Genomic DNA, 12,425 nt, shown 5'->3' with positions numbered 1-12,425 from the left:
CATCTCACCTATTAACAAGTCGCATCCACTAGATAGATCTTCCAGAATCTGGTCATCTCTCACTCCTCCTAATGCCATCACCTTGGAATAATGCAAAACCATGTCTTCCCTGGAATGGACCCCTTGTGTACACTCTTACCCCGAGCTACTGTCTATTATCCACACAGCAGCCAGAGTGATTTTGTTTTAAATGTGAAACCCAAGTCACATCATATCACTCCTTTCTTTATATACTCCAGCAGCTTCCCATCTTACCCAGAATAACTTTTAATGTCCTTCCCCTGGCATACCATCTGGCTCTCCCTGAATCCTTGACCTCATTTCCAATCTTTTCTTCTCTTTCATATTACTTTAATCACATCAACTACCTTGATCTTCCTTGAACAGACAAAGTGCACTCCATCATCCTTTTCTCTTCTTTTCTTACCCTGTTGCTTCATTTGGTTGTCTACTTAAATGTTAAATAATAGTGACATCTTACTTTGTTTAATTTTTAATTAGCATTTACCCTGCATGGTAAATGGCATGTTATGTATTTATATGTTTATTGGTCTAGTGACTGTCTTTCCTCACTAAAATGTAAGTAAAATCTGTGACATCAAGAACTTTGTTTTGTTGACTGAAGCACTCAGTACCTAGAACAGGGATAGAAATGTATTTATCAAATGGATTAATAATTTCCTCTCCCCCCAAAAAAATTTTTTTTGGCAGGGCTTTCATTCCGAAGTAGTGAGTCCTACACTAAGCTTTAAATGAAGAGATGAGCTTGGATTGATGGAGAAAAATGAAGCAAGTCTGGGAGGGGAGATAATTTCAACAAAGACACAAACTAGAATTGAGTAAGACACAGATCCTATAAATAACTATGAATAATATCTAGTGTTTATTGAGTACTTACTATGTATCAGGTACTGTTTCACTTTTTGAGTCATTTAGTTCTTGTAATAATGCTAGTAGGTAGTTGGCGTTACAGTTTTACTACTAAATGCTGGTTTATCCCATTGACTGCATGTTTAATGTAAAAAGACAGCCTTCCCCTTGACAAGCAGCAGTGATACGATAAAGATTGCTGGTCTTTCGAGAACACAAAAGAATATTCAATCAGAAGTCGACTGTGATATGGCACCTATATAAAATCCTAAATAGGAATAAACAGTTATGCAAAATGGCAGTTATTGCAACATTATATATGAGTAAAAAACAGTGCCAAGTTACTTCTTTCACATAGAAGTAAATCCAGGAATGGGAAAGACACCCCCCCCAACTGCCCACACATACATATACACGTTTTTTTCTAAAGGGAGTTTTTGTCTGCTCAAGAATTTAGACAAGTAATTGGCTGAGTTCCCAGAGTTCTGCACCTTAAACCAGAACTCACTATTTTTTTTTTTTCTTTTTTTCTGAGATGGAGTTTCGCTCTTGTTACCCAGGCTGGAGTGCAATGGCGCGATCTCGGCTCACCGCAACCTCCGCCTCCTGGGTTCAGGCAATTCTCCTGCCTCAGCCTCCCGAGTAGCTGGGACTACAGGCGTGTGCCACCACGCCCAGCTAATTTTTGTATTTTTAGTAGGGACGGGGTTTCACCATGTTGACCAGGATGGTCTCAATCTCTTGACCTTGTGATCCACCCGCCTCGGCCTCCCAAAGTGCTGGGATTACAGGCGTGAGCCACCGCGCCCGGCCAGAACTCACTATTTTAATCTAAGAAAAAGAAAAGAAATAAAAGGAAAAGAAAAGAAAACCTCAAGGGTACAGGCTTTAAAGTCATATGGACCTATGCTCCAATTCTCACTTTTTCATTTATAAAAAAGACAAACTAAAGAGATTTCCCTCATTTAATCCTCAGTTTCTTCACCTGTAAAATGGACTTAACAACTACATTATATCAGAGGGGACTTTGAGGAGATAATTGCTCTTTTCCTGTGAAATGAGATCCATTCCACTTTTTCTTGTGTCTTAGGCAATAACTGGAGCTACCATCAATCCAATTTTGTATTCTAGAACCTATACCACATCCAAACACTTCTCTCACCTTCTCTGTCTTTCCCATCCCTAGATTCTGCCAGTGCTGCCACCTACATATCTATCAGAGCCACTTACCTCTTTCTGTCTTTTCTCTTTGGGTCTCCTATACCCTTGTCAGTACAGATTCTCAGCTCTTGCCTAGATTATTGTAATAGCCTTCAAAAAAGGATTCATTCCTGTGCCTTGGCCTTCTTTCTCTTCATTTCCATATTGCAGTGAAAATAACATTCTCACAGTGAAAATATGATCAAGTTCTCTTCTAAACTCACAACTTTAAACCTTTTACTATTTTCTCTTTGATCATAGATATGTACGCAAATCTATACCTTGTCCCACCTTACCTAACGCACTTGTCTCATCATTCATTCTCTTCCCACCCCTCTCTTTCTGCTTTCCAACTCATTGGCTTTCTTTGCATTCTTCAAACACACCGTACCCCCTACTGCCTCAGAGCTTTTGTGTTCCCTTTGATCGAATGCTTTTGCCTCCGCCCACCCCATTTTCATTTACCGACCTGCATGATTCAGCCTTTATCTCACAGCCTGTGTCAGTTTCATTTTTAATGTGTTTTCTCAGTACCTTCTTACCCCTTTAGAACTCTATTATCAATTTGTAATTAAGGTACTCCCCCGCTTATCTGCGGTTTCACTTTCTGCAGTCTCAGTTATCCACGGCGAACCACATTTTGAAAATATTAAATAAAAAAATTCCAGAAATAAACAATTCATAAGCTTTAAATTGCCCGCTGTTCTTCATAGCATGATGAAATCTCACACCATCCCACTTCACCCTGCTCAGGATGAGAACCCTCTTTTTGTCCAGCATATCCAAGCTATATATGCTCCCTACACAGGAGTCTCTTCATAGGCATCTGGATTATCAGATCAGCTGGTTGTGATACTGCAGAGCTTCTTGTTCAAGTCACTCTTGTTTTACTTAATAATGCTTTAGCAATAATAATTTCATTATTGGTTACTGTTATTAATCTCTTGCTGTGCCTAATTTTTAAATTAAACTTTAACACAGATATGTATGTATCCATGGAAAAAATAGGAAATAGGAAAATAGGAAAAAAATAATATATAAATATGTGTGTGTGTGTGTGTGTGTGTGTGTGTGTGTGTGTGTATGATTTGCTTCTATCTATTATTTCAGGTCTCCACTGGGGTTTTTGGAACTTATCCTCGTTGGAAAAGAGGGGACAACTGTATGCATTATTACAGTGGTCATTTGATTGATTCCTCTAGGGGACTCTGCGCTCTGTGGAAGTAGAAACCTGTCTGCCTTTGTTGACTCTATTTCCAGTGCTTAGCACCACATCCTCTGCATCACAGATGCTTCATTAACATTTGCAGAATGAATAATCAAATAGGACTTTACAGAACATCTCCACATAGTAGGCTCTCAATCATACTAGTTATTACCACTATTATCTTTTAGTTGTTTGAGTCATAGAATCACCTGTTTATTCCCTGAAGAATACCAGTTAGAGTACACTTTTGTCTTAATGGCTTCAACATTTTGCAAGAGCAGACCACAAATGTCCCCCCAATAGTTGAAAAACCTTCCTGTGTGTACAACTCTTTAACTTAACATTTAACTCTGCACTTAAATATGAAATAATGAATGCCAAATAAAATGATTTCTAGTATTGTTTAAAAGGAGTTTCCAGTAACTAGCCAATGAATCTCTTAAATATGAAATAATGAATGCCAAATAAAATGATTTCTAGTATTGTTTAAAAGGAGTTTCCAGTAACTAGCCAATGAATCTCTTCTTTTTTAAAGACCCATCTCAGTTTATAAAAAAATAAAACTTGGTGCATGCCCGTAATCCCAGCTACTTAGGAGGCTGAGGCAGGAGAATCGCTTGAACCCCGGAGGAAGAGTTTGCAGTGAGCTGAGACTGCACCATTGCACTGCAGCCTGTGAAACAAGAGCAAAACACCATCTCAAAAAAAAAAAAATAAAAATAAAACTATCATTAGCATAAGGGATGCTGCCTGTTTCCTTTGGTAAGTAGGCAAGCAGCCCATTCTTCTAACAATTGAATCATATTCATGAACCATAAATTAAAAAGGAGATTATGACCCAAATCTTTCTTTTATTAAATATAATTGGAATTTCATCTGTTAATAGATCATGTCTACCTACTTTGATTTTAGACTGTCTTTCCAAATTTATTTCTGGCTACTTCTTTTTTTTTTTACTGCTTTCCATTCATACAGAACTGCTTGCTATTTTCTATCTACATCCCAAAAGTTTCTCATTCTGTGCTTTCACTAGTGCCTTCTTTGTTTCCTAGCATGTCTGTTATTCCACCAATACTTCAAGGCCCACTCAAGGCAATCTCCTTATTGACTTCCAACTTGGAAAGAAATCTCTATCTCTTGGGTCTTCCTGCAATTGTCTTTTTTTTTTTTTTAAATTTTCTGCAATGGCATTTGTAATTTCACCTTTTGTAACTTTATAATCGGTTATGCAGATTTGTTATATCTTCTGCTAACTTTTAAGATCCTTAAGGGAAGAGTTTATGTCTGACTCAATTATTATCTGGCATCTTACCTGTATATTGATGGCCTTAGATAAACATTTGCTAAATGAATAAATTAAAAGGTAAAAATGTAAATGGAAGAGGAGAAATACAGACTTTAATAAAATGCTGTTAACCTAGAAGAACCTAGAATTCATATTGATGGAATATATCCATGATCCCAGATTATACCTGTCTATAAAACAAAAAAATGAAAAAACAATCAATATATCCTGAGAGAAGCCTTATGTTACTCCTAATCATTTTCTTGAGATATAAATTAATCAGGATTCAAAATGGTTTTGTGTATACATTTGAACTTTAGTTTTTACTTGTTCCTCATATAACATATTAGAAAAAACATAGTCCTACAAATTGTTGAATAGAAACAAGTAAGATCACATTTATAGTATTGAAGAGCTGGACAGAAATGAGTATAGCAAGTCCATTCATAGACTTCATTCATGGAGTTATCCAGTCCATATAAATAATGGGCACTGATATGGTTTGGCTGTATTCCCACCCAGATCTCTGAATTGTAGCTCCCATAATTCCCATGTGTTGTGGGAGGGACCCGGTGTGAGATAATTGAATGGTGAGGGCAATTTCCCCAATACTCTTCTCATGGTAGTGAATAAGTCTCAAGGGATCTGAAGATTTTATAAGGGTTTCCCTTTTCACTTGGATCTCTCATTCTTTCTTGTAAGATGGTGCCTTTTGCTTTCTGCCATGATTGTGAGGCCTCCCCAGCCACGTGGAAGTGTGAGTTCATTATACCTCTTTTTCTTTATCAATTGCCAAGACTCTGATATTTCTTTATCAGCAGCATGAAAACAGACCAATACAGGAACCACGACTGAAAATGACATCTGGATCAAGGATGGCAAATACCAGGTACATGCACTTCTATTTCTGCATTCAGTGAACAGAGTAGACATCACTCACCAAACCTGACACTCTTTCCCACCAACACAGGTGATCTTAGAATTTTTCCTAACTCAGCACTCCAGATACGACTACCAGTTGCTATATATGGTATATCTCAAATTTAAATGATTCTAAATGTTGAAGGAATTTTCTCAAGGCCTTTTATCTTTTGTTTTGTTTTAGTTTCAGGTGACTAATAACATATTTTAAGTCACATAAAACTTCCTGAATCCAGTAAGAGATATGTATTCGATCATTATAGAATTGTATGAGTGAATAAAACAATTTCTCCAGTGATCACAATATACCTGTTCTTCTGTAATACCTCCTACAAAACCCATGCTCTAGGCAACAATGATGCCTAAACTGTATTCATTATTAGATCTGGTAGATATCAAAGCCTCCTAGGCAATTGACTCTGTACTACTAATTTTTTTTTCGAAAAATAATAGGTTGCTTGGGAAAGGCTCAAATTTCTCTCTCTGTCTCTCTCTCTCTCTCTCTCTGTCTCTCTCTCTCTCTCTCTCTCTCTCTCTCTCTCTCTCTCTCTGTGTATGTGTGTGTGTGTGTGTGTGTTAGGCAGAGAGATAGAGAGACTTCATCTGAATTCTATTAAGGAGTTAATGTCATCAACTTTTCTAGAAACCAAAAATAGCCTAGGATTCATTTTTGAATTTTGGTGGCCTTGACCAAGAATAGTACAGGGAGCTTCCACTGACTGCAGTTACTTATTGTACTCATGGTTATGTAGGTCTGGACCACTGGTTCTCAACTGGGGCCATTTTGTTCCCAAATCTCTCCTAAGGGATATTGTCGATATCTGGAGAAATTTTTTGTTGTCAAAACTGGGAAAGGAGGTGCCACTAGCACTAGTGGGTAGAGGCCAGGGATGCTTCTGGAATCCTGCAGTGTACAGGACACACCATACAATACAGTCATTCAGCCCCAAATGTCAATAGTAAAACTTTTGAGAAATTCTAATTTAGAGAATTGCTCTAGAATGTGAGCTCACTGAGGGTCTTTCTGATTTTCTTAGAGTCCATAGCACAATGCCTGGAACATATTAAGTGCTTATTATTTCTTAAATTATTGAATGGAAGAATGGATGAACAATTCCATTTTAGCAGCTCATGATATTGCTTAGGAAATGGAGCGATTCTTACTTTATCTTCACAGCATCTTTTTTTAACCAATGAGCATGAACACCCTTAAAGCCAGTAATGATGGAGTTCCCAGTATATTAAAGAGGCAAATAAATACTCTTGCTTTGGCCCAAAGTATCAATCTTCATTGTGGAATTAAACAATGAAGAACCGATGGCTGAAAGATCTATGACAGTATCTCTATCATTGGAAATATAAGACTTTCTTTTTAGGCCATGTATGAGTTTTCATCAATTTTTGGTTGTGAGGATAAATTAATTTTAAGACATATTTTTCTCTTTTATTGCCAAGTTAACTTTAGCTATATTAACAATAGTGACAACAATGTCATAAAAAAGATAGTCAATCTTCCCAGCTCATGTGGTGGAGTTGAGTCTTTGACAAGCTTATTTCCAATAATTTATTATCCAAAATGTTATCAAGACAGCTAAAACAACTTGGATGTGTAAAGTTCAAGATACTGTCAGAAGGTCTTTAGGAATTAGAACGTATATTATGAATCTCTGTATTTCCAAGACTCTGCTCTGTTAGGGATGAATTTTGTCTTAAAACTCAGCGTGGGCATAGTTGGACATGTATCTGTCAGGGTTTCTTTGAAAGCTATCTCTTAGGTCTCATCCTGTGACTTCTGTCAGTCACTGGGTAAAAACAAAGTTAAAAAAAAAACTCATGCAGGAGGAAAGAGAATTGACATTTGTCAAGCAACAGCATGATGCCAGGGTTTAAAAATACACCTTTTTCTCAATTAATCGTCATAACTAATCCATGAATATGTATTATGTCTTTGTGTGTTTTATAGATGAGGAGACTGTTACTCAGAGAGGTTAATAACCTCCACCAGGATTACTCAGATATAAGTGGCAGAGTTTACATAGAACCCAGGTCTTTCTTATCAATTGAGGCCTCAATTTTTTTCCCCATCTAGCATTTATTTATTTAGGCCTCTAGCTAGCTACAAGTGTGTTCCTTTACCCAGATACTTTCTCTTCCATGTTTAAAAGAATATACATAAAATATATAGAAAGTATTGTAAACAATAAAATAGATTGAAGGTAAGTTTCAGGGTTTTTTTTTTTTTTTTCTGTTAAGCAGCAAGAAAATTCCTCTCCTGAGCTAATATATTTAAATCTGTTAAAAAAATAATCTAGGCAACTACTGTAATAAATTTTTTTTTTTTTTTAAGAGACGCACTTGCAAAAGGCTGGGTTGCAGGACAAGGTCTTTCCAAAAAGTTCTATAAACAACCTCCCATTATCCATTTATATATATACACACACACAAACACATACATGCACACATTCCTCAAAGTAGGTTTGAAATGCTATCTATGATTTGCGAATTACTTAAATTTTCTGTCCTAATGAGTAACATGGGAATAATAATTCCTGCCTCACAAAGTTATTGTAAGGACTGGATAAGGTGATGTGGATAAGAGTTTAGAACAGTGGGCTGGATGTGGTGGCTCACGCCTGTAATTCTGGCACTTTGGGAGGCCGAGGCAGGATCACCTAAGGTTGGGAGTTTGAGACCAGCCTGACCAACATGGAAAAACCCTGTGTCTATTAAAAATACAAAAAATTAGCTGGGCGTGGTGGCGCATGCCTGTAATCTCAGCTACTTGGGAGGCTGAGGCAGGAGAATCGCTTGAACCTGCGAGGCGGGGGTTGCAGTGAGCCGAGATCGTGCCACTGCATTCCAGCTTGGGCAACAAGAGCAAAACTCCATCTCAAAAAAAAAAAAAAAGTTTAGAACAGTGTCTGCTTATTGCAAGTGTTCTGTAGTGATTTCTCTCTCAGATCTTTACAGAGGACAAGCACCCTGGGGTCCTGCTAGCAGTGCCTTGGTGTCACATGTTAAGATAACTTTGTTGATATTCCATTTTCCCACCATCTTAGTGGATTTTCAAGCAGCCTCTTGAAATTCATTGTTCATTGTCAGTCAATGAATTGTGCAAAATTGCTTTCTCATCTTTCCTTCAATCACTTGCATATCGTCCTCAAGGTGACACCTCTTCAGGTGTCTGAATCTGCCTATTAACAAGGCTTTATTACCAAGATTCATCAATCCCTGGGAAAACAAAATGGAAGATAAATTGTGGTCACCTTCTGTAATAGTCATATGTAACTCCGAAGCAATTAAAATTTACAATTTAGATGTATACATGTTTGCATTTTTCAAACAAAGTCAAGAACCAAAGTATGAGATGCATATAAGCAATAAGAAATGTCCCGTGGCTCTCCAACACACGAGATTTGCCCAATGCCTTAAATAGTCTGATTATTTTCATGATCACAGCTAATGTTGATCCCAGTATGCCTTTGTAAAATCTCCTTTATAAATCAAAATTTTATTTGTTCAAAAAGATAAGTCATGCTTTCTCCAAATGATATCTCCCAAATAAGATATTCTGTGGACCACATCTAAGGGAAATGTGTCTATATTAAACCTGACTTTTCACAGAAATGAGAAACATGTTGCGTTTTTTGCTCTGTGGTCATTCTTTGACTGAACAATGAAATTCATGCTGAGAAATGTACTCTCAAACTGTGTATCAGAGCTCTAGAATTCTGGAAAAAAATTGTTCCTTTATCGTTTTGATGACTGATCTTAATGATTCCAGTGTGCAGTATTTTCTTCACTCACCAAATGCTTAAACTTCATGTTTTGATATTAGCATGGAAAGCAAAGTGAGCTAAGATGTATCTCCAACCAGTTTGCCTTATATATGAATAGCTTTATTTTCTACCAATCAAGAAAATTATCTTCCAGGATCAAGCCTGGAGTTAATCTTGAAAAACTCAAACTTGTGTAAGTAATTGGATTGTTTTTGGAAAAGGATAGAGGTGGCCACCAACCAGACCATGGTTTGTTCAGGAAAAAAATAATTCTGTGGTTGTTACCTGTTCCACAAAATGCTCAACCACATCTTGCTTTTTCAGATTCAGTTTTCTTTCCCAGATCATTCCAAAATTGCAGCTAAATATAGTGCTTTTTAGACTTGCCAAGTTGTGACTCCCTAAAAGTTAATTTGGAAATATCTGTCAAAGATATTGACAGAGTGACCAAAGCAGACCTGTGACTTTATTTCAGGGAGAAGTGCCTGGCAGGAAAACCAAGTGATGTTTTATTTCAAAGGATTTAGGCAGGCTGGGAAAAAAAACTCAGTGTCTGAAAGAAAATTTTACATTTATTATTTCCTAGTCTTTTAGATGCTCCCGTTATGGCAGTTGCAAACAGACAAATAAAATTACAATAAATTCAAGCAAGCAGTCACACAAATAATCCAAAGAAGACAATATGTGTATGTACTCTAGAAACTGAAAGCCCCAGGGCTGATTGGTAATGAAATGCCTGTGGAATTAAAATAACATCAGAAAGTTTTTTTGGAATAATAAACTGTCAAAAGTAAACCGCCCTGCTCAGGATTCTGCTTGTTCCCTGCAAAGAGTTTCCAACACAAGAGGAAAGTTCCTCATTTGCAAAAGTACAGCTAGCAGAATGGAGAGAAGGAAGGCAGAAGACTTTGTCTTTTCCCTCTCTCTTCATTGTGGCCGTGATAAAAAGCTCCAGGGCCTCCTGTCCATGACCTTAGTCCTTTGGAGAAGGCTGGTCGGGGGAGTGCAGGCCGGGCTCAAGCTTGCCATTAGTCAGTGATCTGTGAATAGCTCTCGGTCCCTTAATGACGTGAGCGCAGGCTCCAAAGGGAGCGGGTGACTCAGAGCGCAGGAGGCTCGGAGATTGCCTGAGCAGCCATTAGCACGTCATTGGTAATCCCAGCGACACCTTTCACATCCGCGGTATTTGTCTCCATGCTCTCCGCGGAAGGCTGCGAGAATGTTTTATTTAAGGGCTCTGGGCTGCCTTCTGCCTGACAGGATTGCTTGTCTGCAGGGCTTACTAACACTTGCAGATCTTCCAAGAGAAGAGGGGTGGGGGATGCGGAATTCCTAGTATAGTTACAGGCCATTTCCGTGAACGCAGACATTATGCCTCTGCACGTTGGAAATTACATGGCAGATTAAAACTGTAGCCCTTGCCCTTTTACTTCATGACAGAAAGAAGCAAAGGAAAGGCTCAGTCATTACTGTGCAAAGTCTGCTTAATTCCATAAACATCTATTAAACGTCTACTATGGAAGTAGTGTAATATACAATAGCGATCAATAGCACATCTTGTGGCATCTGATATAACTGAATTTGAATGACAATTCTATTGCTATTTGTGTGACTTCAGGTGAGTTACTTAAAGTCTCTGAGCCTTGTTATCTGCAAAATGGATTCAACAGTGATCTTCTCAAAGGATAGTTGCAAAGGTTAAATGATAACAGTGTATATATAGCACTTGGCAAATAATAAGCACATAAGTGGCAGCTATTTGATTTCTATTTACTGAGCACCGGGCTAGGTGCTGGACTACTGGGCACATGGGACACAGTTCCTCCTTAAAGGAACTCACAGAGCAAGGAGAGGCAAACAAGGAAACAAACAATTGTAATGTGGGGTGATAAGTCTATATTAGCATAGTGGTTCTAAAATTTTAATATGCATTAGGATGATCTGGGCATCTTTAATTAAACAAGCAAAGAAAGAGAGGGAGAGAGAAAGAAAGACATCTATTAAAGAGTAGGCAAAAGACATGAACAGACACATCTCAGAAGAAGACATACAAACAGCCAAAAAATATGTGGAAAAATGCTCCACATCACTAATCATCAGGGAAATGCAAATCAAAGCTACAATGAGATACTATCTCACACCAGTCAGAATGGCTATTACTAAAAAGTTAAAAAACAGCAGATGCTGAGGCTGCGAAGAAAAGGGAGGGTCTATACACTGTTGGTGGGAATGTAAATTAGTTCAGCCACTGTGAAAAGCAGTCTAGAGATTTCTCAAAGACTTAAGATAGAACTACCATTTCTACCCATAAATCCCATTATTGAGTATATATTCCAAAAGAAAATTAATCATTCTATTAAAAAGACACATGCACTCATATGTTCATCTCAGCACTAATCACAATAGCAAATGCATGGAATCAACCTAAGGGCCCATCAATGGTGGATTGGATAAAGAAAATATGGTACATATACAACATGGAATACTATGTAGCCATAAAAAAGAACAAAATTATGTCCTTTGCAATAACATGGACACAGCGGGAGGCCATTATCCTAAGTGAATTAATGCAGGAACAGAAAACCAAATACTGTATCTTCTTACTCGTATGTGGGAGCTGAACACTGATTACACGGGCTGCTAGAAGGGAGGAGGCAGAAATGGGGGCAAGCACTGAAAAATTCACTTTTGGGTACTATGCTCAGTCTCTGAGTGATGGGATCAATTATAATCTAAACGTGAGCATTCTGCAGTATACCCAGGTAACGCACCTGCACATGTACCCCCTGAATCTAAAATAAAGGTTAAAACTATTAAAAGAAAGGAAAGGAGAAGAAGATTTTGATTCAGTAGGTCTGGCAGGGGAAGGCTGAGAATCTGCATTTCTATCAAGCACCTACGTGTTGATGAGGGAATCTGGTCCAAGGACAGTACTTTGAGAAGCAAGAACCTAGAGCAATGGATGTATAGGTACATGGAGAGCAAACAAAGGGGCAGCAGATTCCTCTCTGTTCACCTTTGAGTTTCTGCCTGTGGATGCTAGACAGTCTTCACCCTTTCATCCAGTTCTTCCGTCTCCCTGCTAGCTGCCCAGGACCTCACTGGAGTCCAACACCAAACACAAATGTAAAATGCTAAGCAAAGGAAGGAACAGGGAAGCCAG

General features: G+C 38.0%; 1 long non-coding RNA gene across 1 annotated transcript in view; it reads left to right on the top strand.

Annotated features, from left to right (window-relative positions):
- The first annotated feature begins 716 nt into the window (after positions 1-716).
- Positions 717-12,425, top strand: part of LOC135270106 (uncharacterized) — a 34,134-nt gene continuing 22,425 nt past the window's right edge. The window contains exons 1-3 of the long non-coding RNA XR_010338343.1: positions 717-839; positions 3,813-4,039; positions 5,381-5,451. This is a non-coding gene — a long non-coding RNA (uncharacterized LOC135270106). The remainder of the gene's footprint in view (positions 840-3,812; positions 4,040-5,380; positions 5,452-12,425) is intronic.

Source organism: Aotus nancymaae, unplaced genomic scaffold (assembly GCF_030222135.1).
Source record: "Aotus nancymaae isolate 86718 unplaced genomic scaffold, 86718_ANA_hifiasm-v0.15.2.pri h1tg000059l, whole genome shotgun sequence".
Taxonomy (NCBI): domain Eukaryota; kingdom Metazoa; phylum Chordata; class Mammalia; order Primates; family Aotidae; genus Aotus; species Aotus nancymaae.
This window is presented reverse-complemented; position numbering and strand designations above follow the sequence as displayed.